General features: G+C 31.0%; 1 protein-coding gene across 2 annotated transcripts in view; it reads right to left on the reverse strand.

Annotated features, from left to right (window-relative positions):
* Nucleotides 1–16696, reverse strand: part of LOC142352289 (high affinity choline transporter 1-like) — a 119714-nt gene extending 103018 nt beyond the window's left edge. Inside the window, exon 1 of one of the 2 annotated variants that reach the window (XM_075404792.1) lies at nucleotides 16570–16696. The gene's annotated coding sequence lies outside the window, so the exon portion shown is untranslated. Of the gene's footprint in view, nucleotides 1–2859; nucleotides 2927–16569 lie in introns of those variants that run through there. The other variant, XM_075404798.1, reaches the window with a different exon arrangement.
* Between the last annotated feature and the right edge of the window lie 1249 nt (nucleotides 16697–17945).

Here is a 17945-nt window from a genome sequence, read left to right on the forward strand (position 1 = left end):
GAAAACGATGTGAACTAAGGGGACTACAAAATTTTGATAAAAGAAAGTAGAATTTAAATCACTACAAACAAATTGAGATCTATCTTGTGAAGTAATAATCTTTTAATGGAGCAGAACGTTGTTGGAAGAGAAATGTTGTCAACTCTATCATTGCTGTTTAATTGAAAAAGAGTGATTCAAATCATTTTTTTGTTAATCTGGTCTGGCATATCAATGTGTATGTTCAGACATAAAATAATTAATGTTTTTGAGAACTCTGGAATTTCGAAAAAAAATGCTTAAAGAAAACAACAGCTGTTCTGTAAAAATTTCCTAGATTATTTCTTGTTTTCTCATCAAATTGTTCTCAAGAGCACAAGTTTTGATAAAAATAAATTTAAAAAAAATAACAAAAAATATCTTTACATTAGTATTCGACACAAAAAAGCGGAATTGTCTGCGTGCTTTCAGTTTTATGTACAACTAATAATTTTGGTCGGAGTTATTTTGAATTCGAAAAAAAATTTAATTAAAGCTTTTTTTGATGCTGGTTTTTAAATCAAACTGTTTCATAGGCTTGGCATGAAAAATCAAGAAAGCCGAAAATGTAAACTTTTCTGGAACTACATTTCAGTGTTGCTCTAGCCTTTGGCCAGAAAAACCTTTATGCTAGGGAATTAAAAAAATAAAATCAAAGAAGTATACTTTCCCTCGAGGAAAGTTGATAGAACCTGCTCCTGCACTGATGAAAAACATGGGCTCTTGGATCTGCTCAGAACTGCGCTTGCATTTCTATCTGCACGAGTACTATCAACATTCAATGAATCTGATGATCGAATGATGAATCAAGTTCAATCAGTTTTTGAAACCAGTAAAACCAATTTTCATCAAAAATTTTCATAAAAATACAAGTTAAGTTAAATTTAGTTTAGTAGTATAGTTTGCTAGTAATTCAATTTAGTAAATTAATTTCAGGCATTTCTCAAACAATAATAATTTGAAAATTAGTTTAATAATTGGATTACTAATTTTTCAGTCGCTTGATGTTAACCATTTATTTTCCATGAAGGTCACAATTGCTTTGATCCGGCAGTTGTAGCAACTTTCCATCTATTTGAAAAAGTGACAAATACAAGGGGAAAGTCAGAAACCTGAGAAACTATAGTCAGAGAAGCAAAGTCAATGTCTCCAGATTGTATTTTACACATTAAAAGATAAAGCAGGTGCCATATATAGGGCGATAAGATCAAATAGTGTTTAAATAAATGAGTGATAATAACGAACTCGTGTTTTATTCCATGTTGATTTCGGAGAACCCAAAGACCCAAAAGTGCTTTCAAAATCAATCAAATTTGTTATACCTGCTCTGGTCCCTGCTGAAGAAACACTTTTTTTAGACCTAGCAATCTATTTTTATCAGGCGGTGGGTACTCTATTGCCTTTCTATCTATATATAAAAATTTTAGCGATGATTTGTGAACTGATATAAACCTAAATGTTACAAAACGCACTTGGAGCAGAAAAATTTAACAAAAATTTTGAATTAAAATTGAAAGTGCAAATGCACATTCCTGTAATCGAAGATTACATTTTGTTGTTGCTGTGCATTTAATTATCTATTTTTTCAAAATCGCAATGAATAATCATTTTTAGCGAAAAAAGGGAACTTAAGTGACTCTTTAGATGAAAACTGATGAAAATTTCTGATAACCAAATCATTTTGGTGAATCACTTATTTGAATTTGAATTTCATTTACCAGCTACATAACATCAATTAAACAGAAACAAAATTTAATTAAAAGAGGTTACGCTTGGACGGACTCGTGAAGAGACTACAGCCTCATCTAGCAAGAACCCGGTATAATATTTACGAAAACGAATTGAAATTACAGGTCTTCTCGCTTATAATCAGGTCTTCTCGCTCGTGTCCGGACAAAACAGTCCCAGACAAAACAGTCCCAGACAAAACAGTCCCAAATTGCAAAATATTCCCAGACAAAACAGTCCCAGACAAAATAGTCCCAAGAAACCAGACAAAACAGTCCCAGACAAAATAGTCCCAAATAAAATGTACCTAATGCCATTATACCCAATGTACTTTGAAATGTTCGTTCAATAATCCGACAACAAATTAGCAGTCGCTATTACCCGTATGTTTTAACATACTTAATGGCCATGGCCATGCCTCAGCGGCCCGTGGGACTTGATATGAAACTATCACAACCGAACATGGGATTAAATTATCCGCTTGTTAAATCATACGTGTGAGAGCTATAATAATGGCCTTGGGACTATTTTGTCTGGGACTGTTTTGTCTGGTTTCTTGGGACTATTTTGTCTGGGACTGTTTTGTCTGGGAATATTTTGCTATTTGGGACTGTTTTGTCTGGGACTGTTTTGTCTGGGACTGTTTTGTCTGTTCACCTTCTCGCTAAATAGTTCAATTCACCGCGTGAGCAATTTATAATTAAATCAATAATTGAATACAATTTCATGACAAAAACTATTTCAACACAAAAATCAATGTTCTCAAAAAGAGTTTTTTAAATGACATTGGATTCATTTTTTGTTTCGGATTTAAATATTGCTAATTGATGCCAGTTGATGTTATCACACCAGCAGAAGAGGATCGTCACTGAATATGTAAACATAAAAATATACTTTTTCGACAGTTTAATTATCCAGAAATGCAATTAAAAATGTTATCAATATTTAAAAACTTAACTGTTATTATCAAATTTTTTCAAAAAGGTTTTTTTGAAACGGTGATAAAATAACTTCACGACACTTGCATAACGGAATAACTTAATGGTGCTATAATTTAATTTAATTTTAAAACTTCAATTCAAATCAGCCTTTCTTATATTCATTTCGACTAACCCAGTGAGAAGGAAGATCAAATTCTTGAAGAACGCATCATAAAGGGGTTAAAAATTTTCAACGAAGACGACAGACAGAGTAAAGAGACGAAGACATACAGAATATATAAAAATGCGGAATACAATATACTTTTTAACTTTTAAATTGAACTCATTGATTTTGTAAATTACATCACGGTATTGAACAGGATCAAGCTTTTTCAAAGTTGTATAAACTTAGTTATAATAAAAAATTATATTCTGCGGGTAACCAAAAGGAACTAAAATAAACACAACCACAGCAAGTTATACAGTTAGAAAAGAAAACCGGTAATAAGTATTGGGCTATTTCTGACCGGTCCAGGAACACACAGACAGGTGCCAGACATATTGTGCCCGGAAAAAGTTGTCATTTTGGAGTTTTAAACCCTCAGAACAGTCTGGTCAGACCATGATTTACCTCAGGGATATCCCAAACAAAGCAAAATTTGCTCAGATTGGGATAAGTTTTGTTGCAAAAAAAGCAAATAATGCGGCTCCGTTTATCTTTGTTATGGGTAGTATATTTTGTAAACAAACTTTTTTGAAGGAATTATTTGCAAAAAAAACCGGCAACATATTTAATAACACAAAATTGTCAAATGAAATTTATCATCGATAACCTAGGGCTAAACTTAAAATGTTTGATTAAAGTTAAAAAGCTGAAGTGACGTTATTCTTAGTGCTAGTTTATTTTTGTTCTGTCTCACAGTAAACTCTGATTTGAGCAATCAATAACAAATACGTTGCTCAACTTTGTTTTTTATCACTCTTACTTAAAATTCAATTCAAAATCTCTCCTTGTTCAAATTCAATTAAAAACAGGCTATATATCCTTCTTGTGCTTGCTCAGATTTGGCGATGATGACTTAATAAATGTTTTTTTTTTTAAATTTGTCGGTCCAATCTAAAAACAAATTTATTTATTGTACTCAGCCGGCACAAAGATTTGAAATTGTGGTGCCACCAATAAATTTTGCTAAAAATACAGAGATTAAACTGATTACCGTCAAAAATTTTCACTGCATTTCTTATGCAAATTGTACAAAAGTTATTTATTCATGTTCTCAAGTTGGTACTCATATATCTATCTATGAGTAGAGTTGGAAAAAAAATCAAATTGGAGAAAATAAAGTTGGTTAACTTTATAGAAAACTGAAATCTGCTGATCAGGTTCTGATCATTTTCTAAGTGAAAACAAACAGTGAAACGAACTTTCAAATTTTACATTGAAAACGGATATTTTGAAGGTAAAACTTGAAAGTTTGTTTTTTGTTCGTTAAAATGTGTTAAATGTACTGATTTCAACGCTGTGCCAATTTCACTATTTTTTTCAAACTCTTGCTGTGATTTTACAATCATCTATAATCCAAAAATTTACCTCATTTTCACCCTGTGTTAACCAGGTTTGAACTCATTTTTCAAAAAATTGTAAAATTACAACTTTATATTTTGTCGTCTAAGGAAAGTTGTAGTCATAATTCTCTCCCAAATGACGAAGTCGTGAGCCTAAGAATTATGAAAACATTTTATCTAGGACATAAGGTGTCTAAAAGAAGAGAACTCTTGGAAAAAATATTTGTTGGGGCACTTGTTAAGGGAACATGTTAAGGTGAAATTTCATCAAAATTAAGAGATGAACTCGCTTCTCGGATTTCGGTACCTTTTCTCAGCTTTCTGCAAAACTGTTTCCAATACGTTCAAAACGTGACATAACCAATAGCCAGCCTAGAGGTCAACCTCTGGAACTCCAGCAAACAAAAAGTGCATCAAGATTTTTTAAATCTGATTTTACAATTTTGCAAAATATGATTCTTTTTTATACTCGGCTTGCTCAGTTCAGTTTTGATGAAAGCTAAAGTAAAAGTGCGATACGAGCAAACTGAGACTGCTATTTTTCAGCATAGCTAGAAACTTGATCGGAATTTTATTTTGTGCAATGTCAAAAATGTTTTCTGTTGTTGCCTATAAGTATTTTTGTTTTTCAGCTCAAGTTATTGATACATTTTTGTTATTTTGTTGCTTGTTCTATCCATGTAATTTTGTTGTGTTTGAAAGAAAAATAATTATTTACATTTTTGATTGTTGAGACTGTTTTTAAGCTACTCTTTGATTTTCCATTTTCAAATTAATTTTGACATTAAAAGTTTTGTCTATTTTTTATTAACTAGACGTAAAAATATACATTTTTGACGCAAATTTGATTTTTTTATGGCCATGTGTAGTAAAATTTGACGCCAATATTGGATTAAAAAAAACAAGATTTACACCTGTTACTGAATAGAAACTTTCGTTAATCAAATAATTATATTGAGGTGAAATTATATTCAAAAAACTGTTTTTACAGTACTTTAAACGAAATGATCAAAAGTATATTAACAGCTTGAATGGTAGATCTCAAATAAAATAAGTTTGCTACAACTAACATTGAAGTATAAGGCTAAAATCTATATAAGGCATTTTTAGCCCATGAAATAGAAGGAGAGTTTTGACGTATTTTTACCACTATAATTAGGACATAAGAGAAAGTATTGTTTTCCGAGAAAAAAAAAGATTCTCGAAAATTTAATTTAAAAAATTCCAGTACGTTTGACTCAGATATTTGACTCAATATTTTACAGAACTCAGAATTAAGTTTCGTCATACGTTAACCCCCGTTGACCCCGGGCTACAACATTACGTCTTCACGTTAGGGCGTTTTTGAAAAGTAGTTTTATTTATAAATCTTTCTTTATGATAAAGTTATACAACCATCAGTTTTGACCCGGGATTATGTAAAAGAGAAATTATACCAACACAAAAAATGAACTTGCCTTTTGGATTTGGTACCAGTTTTCAGCTATTTGCAAATTTGTTTTCAGCACATTGACATTATGAGCATATTGTCCCAAAAATGATAATTAATTGTCAACCTGGAGTACGACCTCCAGAACTCCAGCAAACCAACAATGAATGATAAAATTTCACGTTTGTAACCTATTACTTACGATCCTGTCTGTCTTTTTCTGCTTGCTCAGACAAAATTAAACATTTCTTGTGACGCAAAATATTAAGGTGAAAGATATTGTTAAGTATATCAAAACTATAACTTGTCTTCTATTGATGGAAACTGAAGTTAAAAATGAATTTAGAGCTAACTAGACATCTATTTGATAGCAAAGCTGGACCTTTAATCGGACATTTTTTGGCAATGAAAGGAATATTCCCGTTGTTGCCCAACATATTGTTTATATTTTCAGCAATGAGATTTGGATACTTTTTATTTTTCTTTTTTCTACCTTCGCTAAAATTAAATTTTGAGTTTTTGTGTTTAAAAAGAGCAGTTAACATTTAAAACCTCAAAATCAAAAGTGACAAGAAATTTTTCTGTTATTTTGATCTTCGATCAAACTATATTATTTTGGGTTATCTGTGTTTACAAGATTAATTAATTTTTAAAAGCTGCGAAATCTAAACGACATTTGAGCAGAAGAAGTAAGACATAATAGTAATATGTATATAGTAGTTTCAGTAGTAAATTAAGAAGGAATTAAAAAAACATTTTCTAAAAATTCTCAAAATCCATAGCAAAAATGGAATTTTTAAAAAAATTATTTCTTTCCTCTTATACCACTGGAACTACCGTATACACATTACTCATAATACTGCTCTGAGTTATAATAACACAGTGACGTTACTTTAAAACTCTGTTCAAAATATTTCCAGCAAATTTTAATTGAGCGCAGGTTTGAATGATTGTGTCAATAAATAAGCTTAAATAAATAATTTTCAATAAACATATGTTCAATAAACAATTTTCAAATAATTTTTGATTGTTCTGATGACAAATTTCAATGGAAAGCTTGGAAAATTAACAAATTCCATAGGTACAGTTCAATATCTCCTTCCCCAACAAATGCATAAATAGTCTATTTTTATTAGTTAATTAAAAAGATATTTGATGCATCTGTTGGGGAAAAATTAATGAACTGCGCCAACGGAATTTATTACGGGCTACAACATTACGTCTTCACATTAGGGCGTTTTTGAAAAGTAGTTATATTTATATATCTTTCTTTATGATAAAGTTATACAACCATCAGTTTTGACCCGGGATTATGTAAAAGAGAAATTATACCAACACAAAAAATGAACTTGGCTTTTGGATTTGGTACCAGTTTTCAGCTATTTGCAAATTTGTTTTCAGCACATTGAAATTATGAGCATATTGTCACAAAAACGATAATTAAGTGTCAACCTGGAGTACGACCTCCAGAACTCCAACAAACCAACAATGAATAATAAAATTTCACGTTTGTAACCTATTACTTACGATCCTGTCTGTCGTTTTCTGCTTTCTCAGACAAAATTAAACATTTCTTGTGACGCAAAATATAAAGGTGAAAGATATTGTTAAATATATCAAAACTATAACTTGTCTTCTATTGATGAAAACTGAAGTTATAAATGAATTTAGAGCTAACTAGACATCTATTTGATAGCAAAGCTGGACCTTTAATCGGACATTTTTTGGCAATGAAAGGAATATTCCCGTTGTTGCCCAACATATTGTTTATATTTTCAGCAATGAGACTTGGATACTTTTTATTTTTCTTTTTTCTACCTTCGCTAAATTTAAGTTTTGAGTTTTTGTGTTTAAAAACAGCAGTTAACATTTAAAACCTCAAAATCAAAAGTGACAAGAAATTTTTCTGTTATTTTGATCTTCGATCAAACTATATTATTTTGGGTTATCTGTGTTTACAAGATTAATTAATTTTTAAAAGCTGCGAAATCTAAACGACATTTGAGCAGAAGAAGTAAGACATAATAGTAATATGTATATAGTAATTTCAGTAGTAAATGAAGAAGGAAATAAAAGAAAACATATTCAAAAAATTCTCAAAATCCATAGCAAAAATGGAATTTTAAAAAAAATTATTTCTTTCCTTTTATACCACTGGAACTACCGTATACACATTACTCATAATACTGCTCTGAGTTATAATAACACAGTGACGTTACTTTAAAACTCTGTTCAAAATATTTCCAGCAAATTTTAATTGAGCGCAGGTTTGAATGATTGTGTCAATAAATAAGCTTAAATAAATAATTTTCAATAAACATATGTTCATTAAACAATTTTCAAACAATTTTTGATTGTTCTGATGACAAAATTCAATGAAAAGCTTAGAAAATTAGCAAATTCCATAGGTACAGTTCAATATCTCCTTCCCCAACAAATGCATAAATAGTCTATTTTTAATAGTTAATTAAAAAGATATTTGATGCATCTGTTGGGGAAAAATTAATGAACTGCGCCAACGGAATTTATTACGGGCTACAACATTACGTCTTCACATTAGGGCGTTTTTGAAAAGTAGTTTTATTTATAAATCTTTCTTTATGATAAAGTTATACAACCATCAGTTTTGACCCGGGATTATGTAAAAGAGAAATTATACCAACACAAAAAATGAACTTGGCTTTTGGATTTGGTACCAGTTTTCAGCTATTTGCAAATTTGTTTTCAGCACATTGACATTATGAGCATATTGTCCCAAAAATGATAATTAAGTGTCAACCTGGAGTACGACCTCCAGAACTCCAGCAAACCAACAATGAATAATAAAATTTCACGTTTGTAACCTATTACTTACGATCCTGTCTGTCTTTTTCTGCTTGCTCAGACAAAATTAAACATTTCTTGTGACGCAAAATATTAAGGTGAAAGATATTGTTAAGTATATCAAAACTATAACTTGTCTTCTATTGATGGAAACTGAAGTTAAAAATGAATTTAGAGCTAACTAGACATCTATTTGATAGCAAAGCTGGACCTTTAATCGGACATTTTTTGGCAATGAAAGGAATATTCCCGTTGTTGCCCAACATATTGTTTATATTTTTCTTTTTTCTACCTTCGCTAAATTTAAGTTTTGAGTTTTTGTGTTTAAAAAAAGCAGTTAACATTTAAAACCTCAAAATCAAAAGTGACAAGAAATTTTTCTGTTATTTTGATCTTCGATCAAGCTATCTTTTTTTGGGTTATCTGTGTTTACAAGACTAAATAATTTTTAAAAGCTGCGAAATCTAAACGAAATTTGAGCAGAAGTCAGACATAATAGTAATATGTATATTGTGGTTTCAGTAGTAAATGAAGAAGGAAATAAAAAAAACATTTTCTAAAACTTCTCAAAATCCGTAGCAAAAATGGAATTTTAAAAAAAATTATTTCTTTCCTCTTATACCACTGGAAGTACCGTATACACATTACTCATAATACTGCTCTGATTTATAATAACACAGTGACGTTACTTTAAAACTCTGTTCAAAATATTTCCAGCAAATTTTAATTGAGCGCAGGTTTGAATGATTGTGTCAATAAATAAGCCTAAACAAACAATTTTCAATAAACATATGTTCAATAAACAATTTTCAAATAAATTTTGATTGTTCTGATGACAAAATTCAATGAAAAGCTTAGAAAATTAGCAAATTCCATAGGTACAGTTCAATATCTCCTTCCCCAACAAATGCATAAATAGTCTATTTTTAATAGTTAATTAAAAAGCTATTTGATGCAGCTGTTGGGGAAAAATTAATGAACTGCGCCAACGGAATTTATAATAGAAATAGCCAAAACTTTTGACGTCCGTGCCAAGAATTATAAAACGACAAAAAATTAAATTAAGTGCTTAGACTGTTTTAATGTCCACTGTATTCTGTTCAATTGTTTTCTTAGTTTTGACTATTTTCTTTGCTGTCTAGACATAAAACTGTAGACATTCGGAAAAATTTTGCTTTTTGACGCCTATATGTCGTAATGAACATAAATTCATATGTAGTTACAGTATTTTTAGTGAAATGATATACGTTAATTGATTGTTTGTATGGTTGTCCTCAATCTTAAAAAATGTCATAAATAACTTTGAAATGGCAGGCAAAAATTTTGTTGAAATTTCTTTAAAAAATTTCTTATCCCGTAAATTAGGAGAGAGAGAGAGAGAGAGATTTTGAAAATTTTCTTGTTCTTGTTTAGAACATCAGAGTGATGACTGTTTTCCGATATTGAATTTGAAAAATTTTCTTTTTCGTTTCAACGATTGTTTCCTAAAATTCACAAGAGGAGCGACTTTCCTCACTGATTATTTATTCATTAATATTTTAAAATTCGACTTGGAGGTTAATGGAGGCTTTAACCAATTTTGGTAGAGTCGAGTATTCGCCCACAGCGATATGCGATATTCAACCTTATTTCTGTTGTATTGTAAGCGCCTCCTTTCGAATTGTCAGTAAACTCAAAATAATTTTGATGATTTCTATTTTTTTGTTTCGAGACAAATTAACGATAAGATTTGCAGATAGTCAATTGTTCGCTTTTTTGATTAGTATTTTTTTAATATGCAACATGCAACAAATTTACTATGTAATTCCACCCAGTTTCATATCGTAAGAGAAACATTTGCAACATTTGTGTCCATTATTATTTTGTGCGCAAACAAAAAATTAATGTCGTTAATTAAAGTTCGCAAAAACCAATTAGACTATTTTTTGCATGGTGTTAGAGATATCTACATATATGAGAATCCAGAATTACTCGCTATCTTTTGGTAACAGAAATTTTCTCAAAATATATCAAGACACCTGAGAACGGACAGTAATAGTCTAATTGTGCTCTTGCAAACTGATAATACCTTACTGATTGTTTGTTTATTCTATCATTTCGTATCAGTTTGAGAACGAATTTATTATTATTATTATTAATTATATTTATAATGTACATGGCAAGATCTCAAGATGCAAAATGGTTAGAGACATTTTTGCATAATTTCCGGTGTTTTTATTGCTCAATGTTTTGCATTCAAAAATTTTTGGTTGATCACAACAATTTTATCCAACTATTTTCCTCAGAAATCAATAGATAAAAGTAGTCGAACAAACAAGTCACTCCGTTTGGCTCATTTCTAAAAGTGATCTAAAACAATTACGAAACTATTTTTAAATTAATAATAGTGAATGCCGGTATTCTTTCAAACTCGACTTCAACTGTGCCAACTACAAAAATTAGTTCATACATTTAGAAATGCTACTTTCGACGTAAAAAGTAATCTAAAGAAATATACCGAAATTGTCTCCCAAAGTACTCTAATTACTTCACTTTGATCGGCTTTCTTAATGAAAAGTCTTGATTATCTGGACTCTGGTTTTTGTCGAGTGAAGTTTCCATCTCCAGCAGTTATTTAGATTCCTATATAGGTTCTCCTGTTGCTAAATTGATTGTCCCAGTGAAAACCAAAACAGAAATAGAAAATATATCTCCCTCAAAAACGAACAGTTTATTGAGCTTTCACTAAATTGTTATTATCTTGTGAAATTTTATAATAATAATATTAATAATTACGGTTGCTGCGTAATCGCAGCGGAACAGCCTTAGGCCTACAGTAGACTGTTCTCAGCTGCCCTTTTTCTTATTATTCCCCACATTTCAGATTGATCATTTTATGAGCAACATTGCTCTTTTTTGGTGACTATAGCCACTTTTTTTGCGTCTGAAACTTTCACGTGGTACCATTATTGCAGCCAACATTGGTCAGGCTATGGTCAACCTGCAGCTATGGTTAAGTAAGAGCTCATCCTCACACAGACAGCTTCACGGAGGCAGGAGATTGAACTCTCAGTCATTGGCGCGTGAGGCACACACCTTACCTCTCGGCTATCACGCCATAAAAACTTTCATTATGAACAGACGAAATGATGGTTCTGTGTTGCCCGAATCAGCTTAGTCAGAAAGATTACATCCAGTTAACCTACTAAGATACTTCAAAACCAAACCCGATAAAGTTTTTAAATTTTAGGTGGCAGAAAGAGCTGCATATTTAATACATTTTTTTTCAAAAATTATTCCAAAGTAAATGTTTTTTGAAGAGTCACAAAACTTTCGAAAACTTCTAAAATTCTAGCACATTTCAAACACGCAAAATAGTTTTCTCACTATTATTTAGCGCAGCTGTATACAACATTTTAAAGTAGTCTAGCAAAAAATCTAGTGCTCTTACGGTATGGTATTCTTTTTAACATGCTCTCCTTCAATGCAAAATCTATGCAAATTTTACATATTAAAATCTGGTAACTTTATTTAGGAAATTCTTGACTTTGTGGATTTGAACAATTTGTTTATTTGAGCTGCCAAGTTGAGCTGTTTATTTCTGTCTTTCTGTCTGGGTACTTTTGATTTCAAATTCTCCTTCCCAGTGAAAATCAAAAAGAATCATTTATTTGTAGCTCCATGATGACTAAACATTTCGACAGTTTTCTCGAATTTTAAATTTTTATATGAGAAAACATAGAAACTTCAGAAGCGAAAAGCAAGAATTTTGAAGTTTTTATGGTGCTGCCTTCATCTCATTAGGAAAAATTATTTTCCTTTGGCAACTCAAGCTTTGCAATTTTGATGAATATACACGTATTTGGTGGGTATAAACGCATTCTTCATCTAACTCTTCGTTTTAAGAAAAAATCTGGAAATTTAATTGTTTTCTTAGGAACATAATTTTTTTGCCATTTGCTTGAGAATTTGTCATTATGGGCAAGCATGCCTTAAATATTCGTATAGATGAAGATGTTAACAACTTTTCAAATTTTTTTGAATGCACATCACTCGGCCCTCCAATGATAATGATGAGTGCTTGGTACCAATCTAATCATACATGCAAAAGTTGCTCTCTTACTTAGGTTCAACTAGTTGGGGAACCATTAAACTTGCATGTGAAAACTTTTGCAAATAGGACTTTTTACCCAGGCTGACCAAACTTACCAAGCATAAAAAGTGCCATAATGGTCCCATAAAGTTCCATAAAAAATTTCTTTCTATGAAATTGCTATGATTTGTAAGTTTCAATAATGGTCCATTTTATGGTTTGTAAGTTTTCATAAAAATAATGATGGTCATTTTTTTATGGCCTTTTATGTTAAGTAAGTTACCATAAAAAATTTTTTTTTTGCATCATTTGTTTTTACACGTCCGAACATGGGTCTTTGTATGTATAGGCGCGCTAATCGAGGCAAAATTGTGCAATTCTGAACAAGTTGGTTCTTTATGGAAAATTTGATACCATAAAACGGGCCATCAAAACTTTTCTTTTATGGCTTTTTATGGTAAGTAAGTTACCATAAAAATCAAGTTCCGTATTTCGACATTCTAATTACAGAAATGTTGTTTTCAGACAGTGATTCGTTTTTTGACTGATTTCCCAGCGAATTCAAAATTCTCTATGACCGTTGTATGGTTAGCAAGTTTTCATGAAAACCATATATGGCGTTGTATGATTAGTAAGTTTTGTTTATGGTGGTCAACCCGGGAAATGTTTATAAAATGTTTAACCAAATCTTGCGTCGAGGTCTTTACGAATTGAAAGTGACGATCCTCGAGAGCGGAACAAAATATTAATCAAGAACCAACCAAGGTTGTTGTATTTGCATCAGAAATTATTTTTTGGCAAGAATAAAAAAATGTTTCTGATTTCGGTGGTTCCATGCAAGGTTTCTGCTACAATGTACGTTATGATTTAAACGGTATCATATATGATCTTTGTATGAGTACCAAGAATCGGCAACCTGGGATACCTTTGCAGATGTCTAAAGTGAACACGTCCCGTGTATGGTTTTTTTCTTACTTTGGGTCAGTTATCGTATCTTCCATGATAATTTCCAAAATTCTCATGTTGGGGATCTATTATTGGTTATAAAATTAGTAATGGTTAGAATTGTAAAATGTACATGCTTTTCAAAATAACAATTCTGGCAAACAAGGAGGTCCGGTAATGTGCGTTAGGATATTATGTTCCGACCCCACTCAACCAAGTTTTTGACATAGTTGTCCACCCAATGAGATAGAAGACTTCCAACAAATCACTTATTGATCGAAAATAAATGGTTTATCCGTTTGAAAAATTGCATTAAGCTCTAAACACTATACAAATGAAACAATAACTCTTTAGAGGGCCAATGATACCTGCCAGTATTACGATTAAGAGACAAGACAAACAAACAAATCGAACAAATACAACAAGCATTACTTACGATCAGAACTTAATGTCTCTCTATTTTTTCTTTAAAAAAGTTAATGGAAATGTCAAAAATGGCATCAAAAAAGTAAGCTAAACCATATGACTTGCATTTCACCAGAAAAGATATTGAACTTGTCTTTACTGAGAATCGTAAACAAGCAGAGAGAAAATGAAAAAAGGCAAAATTAAAAAAGAAATTTCACTTTTGCTAACAAATAAATTGAAAGCCATAAAAGCAGTTAGCTATCAACTGAAATCATTCATTGGCTTCGTTTATACTTATATACAAAACCATTGAGATTTGATACAAAACCATTGATATTTCATACTACAAAGAAAGAGCAAATTCATGAAAAAATTCAAAAGGTCACTACAATTTTGGAGGCAAAGGGTGTCGAATCCTATAAGATAGAAATCTGTTCTCTCGAAGTATTGAATATAATCAACTGCGCATTCTTTCAGAGCCTTTAATGTGATATGCGAACTGTCATTAATGTGCCATTAAAGCGATGATCTGTCAAGACAGCAGAAGAGAAGCTCAAAAAATGAAAAATGTCAAAAAAGAAATAAAAAATATATTGAAACTCGCAATTAAAAAAATAAAAAAAAATAAAAAGAAAAAATTAAAAGGTATAAAAAAAGTACATGAAAACTCTTAATTTCAACAATAAAAACCGTCATTTTTATTCAAAAAAAAGTATTGAAGTGCACATAATGTTGTCATCAGTTGAGAAAGAATGCAACCTTTCTGACACTGCGCAGAACAAGAGATTTAAATTGGCAAACCAAAAATCGGCATTCAATTTTTTTGAAAACAAATTTTTTAAAAGCACTAAGCTTAATAACTGAATTACACATTAACACTGAACACAAGCAAAATTCAGAATTTCACTGACAGTTAAATGCAAATGGTGTTGAAGTAAAAACATATGTGCTTTGCACTAAAAGTATCAGATATGTGTATTGACCTTCTTTTGCACGTAAATCTAAATTGTCATCATTTGAGGTTCGATTCCAAATTTTTCTGGGTCTTTAAATAACATAAAAAACGAAAACGCAAAGGTGTTTCAAAAAATATGTAGAGGGCCCCATCACAATCCAAAAATGATTTTTGATCTATACAATCCAATAATTACACCAACACTCTGCTAGTTGTTTTTGCTTCTCCACGACAACAGAAAACGTCCCCAAAATTACCGAAAAGGCTAATTTGACCAAAAAGTCATTATATTAAAAATAAATGATGAATTATGGATACTTATTGAGTAACATCAACGTATAAACATTTTGTATCAACTTAAGGCGTTTGAAAGTTATTTATATAACTCCTGCAATACAGATTAAAATTTGTGATTAGTTAGACTCAATCATACGTCTACAAAAAACATCAAATGATGCCAAACCTCAAAAATTAAGTAAAAACTTATGAAAACAGTTTGTAGGAACCATAAGAACCATGAGTTTTACATAAGAACCTGAGAACACTATTTTTTTTTCATTGGTTTTTATTGGAGACCTGTTTTAAAGGTGACTTTTTATTAAATGAGCCTCTAAATGAAAGACTACTTTTTTATTTGGGATGAAAAAAATCAAAAAATACTTCAAAAATACGATCAGAGTCCTTTTACATTGCAAAAACCAACGATGAGGCTAAAACTGGCCTTGATATCGCCGCGCGACTGTCCAAAAAACTCCTTTTTGTTCTAAACAATTGCAATTGTTTTGGCAAAGGAACACTTTGAATATCAAAAAAATTACATTTTTGAGAAATATCGGCTTGAATTAGCGAAAGAGCGCAAAAATGTTTTTTTTTCCAGAAATTTTTCTTAGGGACTGGAGGTACAATTATCCCATATCTAATAAAGGAAGATGAGCCAGAAGTTTCACCGGTCGGCATCACCGGTCAATTTGGTCAAAGTGGAACAAATAAGCATAATTGATGCCATTTTTTATGAAAAAAAAACGGAAAAAATGCTGAAATTTCAAAAAACTAGGTGAAAATTTTGCAAAAACAGTTGGTTCAAACTATTCATCAACTCTCTTTTATTCTTAACGTAAACCAATGAGACCATTGCTAACAATTTTTATCACATTTTAGCAAAAATTTCTCAAAATTTTAGAAATAATTACAATAGAAATTATAATAGAAATGTGAACAAAACAACGGAAGTTCACAATTCCTTAAACCTACGTAACTCCTCGGAAAAAAACAAAAAACAAAAAAATCTAGTTTGAATTTCTTCGCTTGAAATTTTTTTAATGGTACTACTCTCAATCCTGTACAATGAATATATCGATCGGCGAAAAATTGACTGAACGAAAAAAAAGCCAGTTGAGTATATAGTTCATCCCCCACTGAAGAGGGTCGGTACAAAAAGGCACCGGATCTTTTCCGTTTGTGCTCCCCAGCTTAGTGGGCGCATATTATTTGCCCCCCCCCCCCCAGACGCACGTGCCATATTTTTTACATGCTGATTCACTATGTAATGGCATGTGCTCCTTAACTGGGGGACGCATAACGTACGGGGGGGGGGGGGGGGGGGGGGGGAGACAAACGGAAAAAGATCCAAAGGCACTTCGAAATAAATAAAAAGTTTTAAAGAACTGTTTGTGAGAACTGTTAAGAAGACAGAAAAAATTGTTACCTGTGTTCGATATTGTTATCAAAAGAACCCTCTTGACAATACTGATAATTACAAATCGATCGTAAATTTTGACCCATTTTAACTTGTGTTTACTATTTTCAGCCTTCAGAGGGCAATTCGCTTGCTAGGCTAGCAAAGAAAAGAATGAATTGAACTGATTAACATGGAAGCAAATTGAAATAGTAATAGTTGGCATTATTTCGGTCCATTTAACTTGAAAGCGCAAAGTTAAGTGTTATAACAAATATAATAAATCTGCTGACCGAAAAACACATTGAAACGTTTCTTTTAAATTAATTTGACTCAAATATTTATGGTTAAACTAAAGCGCAAATAAATCATTGTATCTGGATTCCATATCTGGATTTCTTGGGAAGCAAATTGGAAATGGGCGGAATTCTGTTGGGTTCTCGAGTTACTCAGGCCGAAGTGGTTCCAAATGTCTAGATAGATTGTATTTCGTGTCAATTAAACTTGTTATAGAGTTCAATAGTTTCCGCCACTCAACTCGTAATAAAAATGTGAAATTTATGTTAGTTAGATAACAAATTTTAGATTTAAAATTCTGCTTCTGAAGTTGCTATTTTATTCCAATTTTACAACTTCATGACAAATCTTATTAGTTTGAACAACAATCGTTTGAAACGCTAAGGCTAACAAAATTTTGGTTGCACATCCATAACCATATAACAATAAAAACAGCAAAAAATGATTGTTATATCTAAAAAAACATGTCCCGTTATTTTTTAGAATAAAAATTATAGACAAATTTTAAAAATGAGGAGAAACCGATTTAAACGGTTAAAGAAATTCAAAAAATCAGACTGAAATGAACATAGCAACATTGTCTACTTTTTAAATTTTCAAAAAAAAGAGTCATGGGTATCTTCAATTTCTAAATTAGTTGAGTGTCACCAAAAATGATGTAAAAGTCAAAGTGATGTAAATGATGGTACGCGCAACGAAAAAAGTGCATAGTTCCCTCCGGTTAAAAGAAATAAAACAACAAAGAAAACTATCGTCGTTTGTATATATATATATATATATATATATATATATATATATATATATATATATTTAAAAAATGTTTTATATATCTATATATATATATATATATATATATATATCTTTGAATTGTATTTTTGCGATTCTTCCTTATCAATTTGAAGATATATTAGGTTTTATTAAGATGCAATTTTGTTTTTTTAATTTGCTACGTATTCTGCTAGCTAAAATTGAAAGCTATTTTAATTTTTTTGCCATTTCAGACTCTTCATATGTGGTATTCAAGTTCTGACGTTTTGAGTTATCATGTTTTGACAGTCTACACAATTTTTTGTTTGCAGCAAATTTTTGGTGGTTTTTAGTGTTTTTTT

This window comes from Convolutriloba macropyga, chromosome 13, assembly GCF_964194025.1.
Source record: "Convolutriloba macropyga chromosome 13, txConMacr16.3, whole genome shotgun sequence".
NCBI lineage: Eukaryota > Metazoa > Xenacoelomorpha > Acoela > Convolutidae > Convolutriloba > Convolutriloba macropyga.